The sequence below is a fragment of the Penaeus monodon genome, unplaced genomic scaffold, assembly GCF_015228065.2.
Source record: "Penaeus monodon isolate SGIC_2016 unplaced genomic scaffold, NSTDA_Pmon_1 PmonScaffold_1710, whole genome shotgun sequence".
NCBI classification, from domain to species: domain Eukaryota; kingdom Metazoa; phylum Arthropoda; class Malacostraca; order Decapoda; family Penaeidae; genus Penaeus; species Penaeus monodon.
The window spans coordinates 23,034-35,582 of record NW_023646485.1 but is presented as its reverse complement, the minus strand read 5'-3'; the positions used below and the strand labels follow the sequence as shown (position 1 = coordinate 35,582).

Below are 12,549 nucleotides of genomic sequence, written 5' to 3'. Positions count from 1 at the left end.
TGTGTGTGTGTGTGTGTGTGGTGTGTGTAGTGTGTGTGTGTTGTTGTGTGTGGTGTGTGTGTTTTGAGTGTGTTGTGTGTGTGGTGGTGTGGTTGTGTGGTGGTGTGTGTGTGTGTGTGTGGTGTGTGTTGTGGTGTGTGTGTGTGCTGTGTGTGTGTGTGTGTGTGTGTGTGTGTGTCGTGTGTGTGTGTGTGTGTGTGTGTGTTGTGTGTGTGTGTGTCGCGTGCGAGCGTGATAGTGCGTGCGCCAAATGTGTTTGTGTATGGAGTTTTAGTGTGTGTGTGTCTGTGCGTGCGTTGCAGTACGTGGTGCGTGGTGTTTGTGTTAGTGTGTGTAGTGTGTGTGTGTGATTTGTGTGTGAGTGTGTGTGTGGTGGTGTGTGGCTGTGTGTGTGTGTGGGTGTGTGTGTTGTGTGTGTGTGCGTGAGGTGTGTGTTTGTGGAGAGAGAGAGAGAGAGAGAAGAGAATGAGATGATGTAGAATGACGGAGAGAGAGGGAGAGAGAGAAGACGTGAGAGAGATAGAGAGAGAGGGAAGAGAGAGAGAGAGTGCGCGCGCGCATGAACTAAAACTAAGCATTTATTAATGAGTTATATCATTAATACAGGACATATAAATATATCTTGATACAATAACTTCAAGGGTATTTGATTTCACATGCCACTGACAAATTACATGACCACTCACACATGCTCAGTATTACAATGGATCCCGGTCACAATACAAAGAACATTATCACATTCAACCAATCAACAATCCCTAAATTATTCAGTTTCATAAGATTTATTCCATTTAAAATATCGACACATAAGGAAAAAAAATTAGATAACATCAATCCTTTCCTACACATCATTTATTCCTTAATATACAAACATCGAAGGAATCTACTTAATTTCTTTAATTTTCGTTAGAATCTTGAAGCAAAACCAACAAGGGCACAAAGTAGGGTGTCACCACAAACTACGTAATTTTTTTCAAAACTCGTTAAGGAAACTGGTTTAGGTAAGACAATGGGAAATTAAGAACACTGATAATACGGAACTTGTACCAGCGTATGTGGGAGTTTCACGTGATTTGTATTTGTAATATTTATATTAAAAAGGTATTTGTACAGTAGATATCTACAATAATGTTACATCTGATACTGTGAGATCCATTAATTTAAGTAGTGTGTAAAGTGCCACCCCCCAAACAAAATCACGAACCATTATACTAAAAGTTGCAATTACTGAAGGTCATTCTGCATTTCATTATGAAAAAAAAAAGGCCCACAATCTATCAGGAATCAGCAGAGTTAGCAAGGAACGCGACTGTTGTAGTTGTAGTGGTAGAAGATAATATTATAACACTGATGATCATAATATCAGTAATAGTAACGACACTAATGATAAATGATAATACGATAATTACTATTGAGTTACTAATAGTAAAATAATAATAAAAAATAACAGTAATAGTAATAGTAATAGTAAAATAATAGTATAATAATAACACTAATAATAATAATAAGTAATAATAATAATAATAGTAATTAATAGTAATAGTATTAGTAGTGATAGTACTGTAATAATAATCATATAAATAGTGTGAACAGTGAATACAATGGATCAACGATAATTCGACTAGACAACAGTAATAGTAACAGTGTCAATACATTAACAATAAAAATAGGATTCATCTCTTGTTAAATACACATAACTACACACTGATGTTAGAGGTTCCAACACCACATAGCACCAAATATTCTTCTGAATGGCGACTCCAGTCTCCCAAGGCCTGAGTTGTCTCTACTCGAGAACTTACACAACTGTAGAAATTAAAAAATGTAATGTGACACTGTGAATGCGGCGAGGAGGAGAAGAGAGAAGCGGAGAGGAAGATGGAGAGGGATACAGACAAAGACAGGGAAGGAGGGAAGGAAAGAGAGAAGGAAAAGGTGGGAGGGAGAGGAAAAGGGAGAGGAGAAGTGATAAGGAGTGAAGGACGAAACGGGAGGGCGGGCAAGGGGGAGAGAGGAGAGAGAGAGAGAGACCGAGATGAGAGAGAGAGACGAGACGAGAGAGAGAGAGAGAGAGAAAGAACGAGAGATGAGAGAGACGGAGAGAGATGATGAGATTGAGACGAGAGGAAGAGAGAGAGAGGAGAGAGACGCGATGAGGAGAGAGATGAGAGACAGACGAGGAGAGACTAGAAAGAGAGAGAGGACAGTTAAGTACAGGTACGGGGGGGCGTGGTTAGCACACAAGAAAAGGATAAAAATGAAAACAGTTAGGAGCATTATTAATCACTCGTGTGAATAAGTGCTTGAAAGCAACTTCTTTTTGGCAATGAGGAACTATTACAGTTATCCCTTATAATGTATTATAGAAAACGTTTTCACCTGAAGCACAAACTACTGCAGATCCTTTTGGTTTACATTTTTATTACTCTATTCCAATAGACGCAGTAATATAGAAGAGTTCATATAGCCTATTATTATTTACAAAATTAATCTTTTATACAAATAGTATGACATTCTATTCTACCCATACGTTTATTAATGACAAATAAACTATCTCGCAAGCTGTGTTTACCAGGAAAAGGGAATTTCATTATTCCTTCCCTTCCTACCATTCCTGCGTGTAAGTTAAACGTTTTCATGCGCACTCGTTATGGCGACCTCAATCGAATATTGATATTGTCCCTGAAAAAAAAATTGTGAGCAACCACATTTTGTGCATGAAAATTATATTTACAAACTGGAGAAGCGCTTTAAAAAATATAACATTTGCGTGTTCTGTAGAAATTTTAGAAAGGAGAGAAATGGAGATTATATCTTGGTGGAGGTGTCTTCAGGATCTGTGTAAACAAGTTCTTTCTGTTGTCTAGGCCTATGAATGTTCAATGTGCGAAGTATTTAGATGATGAAAGTCAGTCTTTAGCAAGAGTACATGTGATTCAAGACCAATCAGTCACAACTACAAGCGTAGAGATAGAGGTCCTGCCCCGAGCATGACCCTGGCTGGCTCGAGCTCTAGCAGCGCGCCTCGCGACACCTCCTGGTCGTTCAGAATCCAGATATTTGAGGATCTCGAGAGGCTGGAATCCCGGGGGTCTTCTGCAGTACGGCCGCCTCTCGAGACCCTTGCGCCAGAGATCCTTCCAGGACTTAGAACGGGTCGACCGGCCCTGGGAAAAGTGGGTCGGGCTCTTGGGAGGTCCTGCGTGGATCGGCACTGGGATCCTGGAAGGACTTCTGGGTCCATGTTGTCGTGAGGTGGTATGCCCGAGGAGGCGCTGCCGTGACGGGCCTCGGGATCCTGGAAGGGCTCCCTGCGGCCAGGGTCCATCAGGTGCTCGCTGCTGGAATCCGGTCCGGCGGGGTACTGGAACCTGGTTAGCTCGGCCTCCGCTGGTGGCCTCCCGGAACCAGGGCGAGAATCTGACCTCCTGGAAGTCGGGTGGTTGGAAGCCGGCCTCCGAGTCCGAACGAGTGGCTCTCGCTCCCGGACTCACGGGCGGCTGCAGGCGACGGGCCGCGCGTTCCAGTAGTCGCCCAAGGACGGCTCTTGCTCACGAAGAGTGATCGTCGGTGGAGGAACCCGGACTCCTGGAGAAGCTCGCCACTTTTTGCCGAGCGGCCCTGGATGGGCGGAGGCTGGACATGGGAGCGACGTGCCCCTGGACCCTGGAGTGAGCCGCAGCGCGCAGCTTCTCGGTCGGCCAAGGGGCGAGGCGCAATAATTATCGTAGTATTTTCCTTTCTTGCGAGAGCCAGATGTGGCGGTGCTGAAAAGGAAGCTCGGTCAGTGCTCGGTTTAGTAAGGTTCATCTCTTCATTGGAATATTATGCATAGTACAATGCGCTAATATGCATATATAGAGCATATAATATATAATATATGATACATATTATGCATATGCATATCTATCTATCGATCTTCTATATCTATCGATATCTATCTATCTATCTGATCTATCCATCTATTATCTATCTATCTATCTATCTATCTCTCTATATATATATAATCTGATCTATCTCATATTATATATTTATAATGGCCATGCTATATATAAGCCATGTGTGTCCTGGTGTGTGTGTGGGTCTTCTGTGTGTGTGAGTGTGTGTCGGTGTGTTGTTGTAGTGGTGTTGTGTGTGTAGTGTTGGGTGTGTGTGTGTTATGTATATGTTTATATGGTGTTGTGTGTGTGTGTGTGTGTGTGTCGGAGTGCTGTGTCGTGTGTGTGTGTGTGGTGTGTGTGTGTGTGTGTGTGTGTGTGTGTGTGTGTGTGGTGTGTAGTGTGAGTGTGAGTGTGAGTATCGTATGAGTATGAGTATGTGTACGCATACAAACACAGACACATGCAACATTAGCATAAATAATACATATCTGTACATATTGTACGAATCCATATATGCAATATATATGTATATTAACAGCATAGGTCTGTATGTGTGTTTGATTTGTAGTATGTATGCGCGCGCACGAATACGCACACGCACACGTACACGCACGCATACACACACACACACACACACACACACACACACACACCACACACACACCAAACACACACACACAGAACACACCATACACACACACACACACAAACACACACAAACCCCAACCCCAAACACACACACACACACACACACACACACACACACACACACAAACACACACACACGCACACGCACACACACACGCACACGCACACGCACACGCACACACACACACACGACACACACAACACCACACATACATTTTATATACGCACACACACATGTGTGTGGTTGCGGATATCAAAATGTATCTAGATAAGACAGATAGATAAAAACACAAATAAACACACAAGCATATCTGTGATATCTTGACAACACGTCATATCAGTGGACACACGAATGCTACAGAAAACAAACAGGATCCTCACCACCAGCTCGGCCTCCTGGTAGAACTCGGCATCTCTCGCCTCCCTCACGCTCTGATTACAGCGACAGGACGAGCACGTAAGGCCTGATCATCAGTATCACAACGGGCCACGACGAAAATGACGGCCCACCAGTATCTCGGCACGCTACAGTTGCTGCTGCGGAAGAGGATCTAGGTTAGGTCGGCTGGAGAACGGAGGGGGTCTCGGTGAGGGGGATCTCGGGAGGGGGTATCTGAGTGTTTTTTTTTTTTTTTTTTTTTTTTTTTTTTCGAGGCGGGGGGTGGTAATTTGGGGGAATTTCCGTTTATTATTTCCAGTTTTTGAGGAGAAGGGGTGGGGAGGGGGAGAGGAGTTGTGTTTTTGTTGGTTGTCATAGTTTGTGTGTTGTGTGTGTGGTGTGTGGTTTTGTTTACGTTATAAATATTTCTATTCTGTCTACCTACATCGCTCTATCCATCGCTTTCTCTAACCCATGTTGCAATGGAAACCTATTGAAAAATCAGAGAATGAGTAGACAGACGAGAGACAGAAAAGGCAAGGTACACTTATCGATTCAGAAATAGACTTACAGTGTATATATTTTCAAAACGGCGCAAGTAGCAAATGCCGTGCACCATGCACGTGACGTGCACACGCCACAGGCGTGCGTGCGTGCGTGCGTGAGAGACTTAATTTGTCCCACCCAACCGCCACTAAATGGCACATAACGCTTTGATAATGACTCAGACATTATTTAAACATCTCCACTTATCCCGGTCGATCACGGATGATAAAACAGTCCCCCTGCCCATAACAGACGCCCGTTAAGTGCCCCGGCCCAAAAAAACGGGTAACTTCTACATATTCCCTTTAACGGAATGAAGGGTAAATATATAAATAAAAAAACAAGGAAAAGATAAAAATTGTTTCTATAAGGGTTGGGTACAGTAAACTCATGAACGAAATTTTTGGAAATTCTTGACTTTGTAACCTTTCGCGTTTTTTTTTTTCATTTTCTTTTCTTTTGATGGCGAAAGGGTCATCCTAATGCTTCACTCAAAGAGAATCGGAATACGGCAGAGAGAGAAGTAAGGAGAAGAGAAGTATTTAAAAGAATTGAGAAATAAAATGTGAGAAGAGTGATGGGAGAACATACTGATACAAAACAATTAATAAAGTATAGAGAACGGAAGTGGTGAGTACTGAGTACTGATAAAAGATGAAAGAGAGAGATGGAGAGAAAACATAGATATAGACAAACATAATGATCGAAATGAGAAAGAGAGAGATGAGGCGACAGATGACATAAATCATAGACAGAGGTGAAAGAGAAAAGGATTAGAGAGAGAAACTGGATGGAGGCCGATATTAGACACGGCAGATAGAAAGTGATGAGGAGAATCGTAAGATATATATAGGAGAAGGAAATAAATAAGATAAAATGGGAGATATAGAGGGAACTAAGATAATATATTTTATATAATATTTTATATTAATTTATTAAATTTAATTAATTTTAGTTAATATATTATTATTATATTATATTAAATTGTCATAATTTAAATTATTAATTATATATTTTAAATATTAATAAATTTAAAATAATTTAAATTTTATAAATTAGTAATACATTTTTATTTAAACATATTAATAAATTTTTTTTTATATAATAATAATTATTAATATATTATATTTAAATAAATTTTTATAATTTTTAATAATTATTTATTTATCATATTATTTTTAATATTAATATTCGTATAAAATTATTAATCATAATTTAATATATTAATATAATATATATATATTTTATTTATGTTGTAAGTAATTTTTTTATTATATCATTAATATTATAAATATATTATTATTAATATATCATATATATAAATTATAATATTATATATATAAAACGGAAGATATATAGAGGGTGAAATAGAATAAATAAAATGAAATGCGATAGAGAAAAATAAAGATAGTAGATGTAGTTCTAATAGATCACAACAGAAGCAAAATAGATGGAGTTTATCAGAGAGGAAAATAGGAAGACGAGATGAGAGAGAAACAACGTTGAAAGAGAGAAAGAACAATAAATACGTTTTCTAGCCATAAAGACACTGTAGTAGTGTGAAATGGTATTTTAAATCAAGATCTATTTCCAATTCAACTTGAATTCCATACCAATACATATTTCCCCATGAAATATAGATAAAAAATGCGAATAAAAAGCATTTATTTCTCTCTTTGCCCCGCAAGCTTTCCTCATTTTTTTTCCTTTTTGACAATTATTACCATATTAAATCTCTCATGATTAATGCGACCTATTCGTTGCAAAGTTGCCTGTCTATATTCTTGCCAACGAGTACGTTACGCAAATGTATTATATTACTAGGCGTAAAATCGCGGTGAAATATCAATCTTAAATGCGGTTTTAATGAAGTGGAGGTTATGGAAAGTTTCTAGTATAGTAATATTACGTCTATGATATCATATTTTTAAAAATCGATGTGACTATATAAAATGTTCGTATGCTATGTGTGGGTGGTGGCGTGGGGTGCGTGTTGTATGTGGGCTTGTGTGTGTGTGTGTGTGTATGTGACTTGTGATGGTTGTTGCGTTTGCGTGTGTGCATGTGTGCCGCGCGCGCGCGCGCGGCGCGTGTGTGTGTGGTGTGTGTGTGTGTGTGTGTAGTGTGTGTGTGTGGTTGTGTGGTCGTGGTGTGTGTGTCCGATTGTGTGTGTGTGTCTTGTGTGTGTGGGTTGTTCTTTCTGTGTGGGTTATTATACGTGAGTGTTATGTATATCATTATTTTCTAGCGGAATTAACACATTTTCGAGTCACATGAAATTGAGAATGTTATTAATCATCATTCCTGGGATTTAAAAACGAAAATACGCAACACAACGTGAGATTATATACAGAAAAAATCTACATATATAGCCGACTTTGTTACTGGTGAAATATATGCTGCGAATTGATGTCGTTTTGGATTATAGACGATACTAACTCAAATATATTATATAGACATACATGCTTACAGAGCGTCCAACAAAAAAAATGAAATAATATATATGGTCTACTTCCATAATATTTATATAAGTACAGAACAACTATACATAAGGACAATCAAAATACACACAGGAAAAATACACACACTCAACAAAAACACACACATACACATACGCAAAAAATAACATACCACCACATACGCCTGTTACGAAACAAACAACAACAACACACACACACGCTCTCTCCTCTCTACCTCTCTCTCTCTCTCTCTTCTCTCTCTCTCTCGAGCTCTCTCTCTCCTCTCTCTTCTACTCTCCTTCTCTCTCTTCTCTCTCTCTCTCCTCTCTCTCCACACCCTTCTCACCTCTCTCTCTATCTCTCACCTCTCTCTCTCTCTACTCCTCTCTCTCTCTCTCTCACCTCCCTCACTCTCCCTCCTCTCTCTCTCTCTCACCTCTCTCTCTCTCTTTCTCTCTCTCTCTCTCTCCAGTAGCTAACCCCCTCTCAGTCCATCTACCTAAACATCTATATAACCCAACTGTAGTTACTTACCCAGAGCACTATCCCGAAGATAACGATTGTGAGGAATATGGTGACCCACTGTACCACCATCCAAGGCACCATCATCCACGGCGCTTCCTGATGGGGAGAAATGGTGATGAGAAACTGCACTACACTTTTACTATAGAAAAGAATACTGTCATTCAGAAAACAGAACACTGTCATTATGAATTAGGAAAAAAAGCATATTTGTCCTTTAAGGAATGAGAGAGAAAATTTAAAATACAATTCGAAATGAGAAAAATATCACTCTTTAGGCATACCCGGAAAAAAGTCACTCAGAAATAGACAAAAATAATATTGCTATAGAAATTAGGACCTTATAGTGTCCTCAAAAAATCTTAAAATAATATTATCTTATAAAGTAGAAACTTAGCCAAGTTGTTAAACTAATTCCTACATTACATATATATATATATATATATATATATATATATATCTATAATATAATATATATATATATAGTGTGGGTGTGTGTGGTTGGTGTGTGTGTTTGTGTGTGTGTGTGTGTGTGTGTGTGTGTGTGTTGTGGTTGCTGTATTCTACGCTGCTGTTCGGGTGTGTGGGTGTGTGTGTGTGTGTGTGTTCTTTTTAGTTCCAGATATCTAAAAGAGTGGTGTCCCTAGGCAACTTAGAAAAAAAATATTACTCATACGAAATTAGAAGCAACAATCCTTCAAATCTGTAAATGATGCTGGTGGAAACTTCTAATAAAGTAAATCCTTTCTTGAGAAATAACAAGAAAAGATAAGCAAGGCATCAAAATTAGAAAATAAGAATATCATCCCTGGTTACAAAAAAGTCAGTACCATCAAGAAATTTGAAAAAAATAAAAAGTCTTTAGGAATCAGAAAAATAAACCTGATGTTCTTTATAATGCAAATAATGATAATAATAATAATAATAATAATAATAATAATATAATAATAATAATAATAATAATAATAATAATAATAATACAATAATAATAATGTCCTTATGAAATAAAAAATAACTGAGAAAAACAATATATATAGTAGTGAAATTTCAAATCGTAAACACATAAGGACAACATGTACCTCCGTAAATACACATTTCACGGAAACGTGTTCATGGATTCTCACCCTAATGGCTCGAAACGATTAGAATGTACATCCACAACTGTGCACACGAACAGAACATAGCGTAGCGCTGACTCCCCCATTCAATGTACATTAACACAGGATCTCCAGGTTTAACTCTCCGGGTCTCTGAACAGTTGAATGGATGTAAGTACAATTATTTGAGATAATTAGGAGAAGCGTCGTTGTATATAGGTTATTCTTATTACGAATGTATTGCATAGTGTTATCAGGTCAAATATGTAGTCAACGAACCTCGAGAATATTCATCATAGGAGAAACTATAGGGAGAGATAGAAATCACGTTTCCTATGATACAATGGCAGTTTTCATACTCAAGACTAGTGGCTTATAGTTTGCATTCATGTTTCAGAAAATGGCTACTTATACATACATACATATATATATATCATATATATATATATATATAATAATATATATTATATATATATATATCATATACACTGAATACTTTTCTTCCTGCAAATCGCACCGCTCACCAGGCTCTCATCTTCTCATTCTCTCACCTGCTCAGATACATTTGTGCCATAAACTTATGGATTCTAGCCAGATCATAGTAATGTGTTGTAGGCCGCTGTATCACCTCGTCAGCTTGTCGTACTGACACCAAGAGCAGCACAAGCGCACCGCCACCGAAGACTCAGCACCTGCGGAGATATAAAAGAAACTTTCAAATCTATGGGATATTATATATTTTGTTCTAGATTTTTTCTATTAAGCGGCAAATAAATTATTGGTTCGTGCCACAAAATGTCACCTTGACATATAATCCCCTTTTAATATGTGGAAGTAATTATCATTTTCATCAAAAACCGCCATCAAATGCAGTTGTCCGTTTCTCATTATATTTCGGCAATTATTACGAAGAGAAAATTATCATTTTATCATTACTATCTGGTACACTTATCATTATTACTAATAACAGTATTGATAATGATTCTAATCATACAACAATAATATTAATGATGAACAAATAATAATGACAACAACCACAATAATATATAACAATAACTACAACAACAACAACAATCATAATAATAAAATTAATAATACTAATAATAATAATAATAATAATAATAATAATAATAATAATAATAAAAATCAACAGCACAACAATGAAACGATAATAAATAGTAACAAATAGGAAAAAACGAAATACTTGCCACAAGACCAACAACACAATATAACAATAACCCCAATACTAACACCATAATAATTATATAATATAACCATAACCTACTGAACGTTTCTAACCTTGCAAGATCCGCAAAGTCCTCAGTGATGCTAATATTAATTCAATTGTATGACGACATTGTTATGTAATTCGAAGTGGGAAAATAGCCTCTCAGCCTTTGATATTAATCCCTATTCTGGAGTTTGTGGAATATGTTGTGTTTTTTTCGTTTCTCTGTGTTGTGATAATACTGTTATTATCATCATTATCATATCATCATATCATAAGTATTACTATATCCATAATCATTAACATCATGGACGTTGATATTTATAATAAGAATGATGTTGATGAGGAAGATGATAACAGAAATAATGATATTAATAACAAACCAGCAACAATAATAATAATAATAAACAATAAAATAATAATAATAATAATAATAATATCGTCATCATAACTATTATAATATCATTATTACGTATAATCATTATTACCTATAATTATATTATGATATTATAAATAGTAATTCTTTGTATGTATTATAACGATCATTTCTGATTTCACTATTATTATCATTTTTATTACTATTATTTCTATTTTGATAATAGTAATAATTAGTTATTATCTGTTATTTATTGTTATAATCATCATCATCATCACTCCACAACATCATCATCACATCGTCATCATATCATCACCCATTACCATCATTATATTATTACCATCACCATTATTATTATTGCTGCTGTTATTGTTATCACCATCCTCATCACCAGTCTTTCCATCACGCAAAATGAGTTTCCTTTGCTTGCATTCGACCCCGAGGGAGAGGCGAGGGGGTTCACATCCGCTGTGAATACTAACCCTCTAACTTTCACCCTGATCAGCACCCTGACACTCGACTCCGGCGTGTGTTTTAGCCTATTAAATCCGTCTTTGCCAAATTTAGTTGCCTTTGAGTGTGTGTGTGTGAGGAGTTATCTTTCTCGAATATCGCGTGTGTGTTGTATGTGTGGTGTATCCTTGTGCAAATATGAGCTGTTCTAGGTTTACTGTGTGTTTGTTGTTGTTTGCAACGGGATGCTAGATTGATGATGTTCTTGGTGCAATGTGAGGAGAGTTGATGATACTGATCATGATTATAGCAATAAACGATGACTGCAAATAATTACTATACTAACGATGAGGATGATGTTCGCAGTTAATGATAACAATCGCCGTTTTATCTTCATTAATCATTATGATCATTATACTACAAGTATTATTATTACTACTACCGATGACTATAATATGAAAATTTTCATCAATTTTAAGTCACACTTTAGCAAAATTATTATAAGTATTATTGTTAGTAATTATAGCATGCAATTGGAAGTGGCAGTAAAATATCCTTATACCTTTAACAGTTTTACATTACTAGTAATATTATTATCATCAAAATACCATCATTATTATTTACTATCACTACAACGTAACTACTATCGTCATCAGCATTTATCCTCCTTCCTCTCTCTTAATTTCCATATCGTTACTTCCCATATTCATTATACGACCATCATCATCTATCATTTTTATGACATATATTCTCTTTTCTATTATTATCTTTCTATCTTGAGGTTTTCTGTATTCGTTTTTAGTGTTCTCTATTTCTTTCTCTTTCTCTTTCTCTCTCTCTCTCTCCCTCTCTCTCTCTACTCCTCTCTCTCTTCTCTCTCTCTCTCCTCTCTCTCTCTCTCCCTCTCTCCTCTCTCCCTCCCTCCCTCCCTCCCTCCTTCCCAGCCCACGCCTCCTCCTT

The 12,549-nt window shown here is 37.2% G+C and overlaps 1 pseudogene; it reads right to left on the bottom strand.

Moving 5' to 3' along the window:
• Nucleotides 1-3,045: 3,045 nt before the first annotated feature.
• Nucleotides 3,046-3,644, bottom strand: LOC119569612 (annotated as a pseudogene).
• Nucleotides 3,645-12,549: the final 8,905 nt, after the last annotated feature.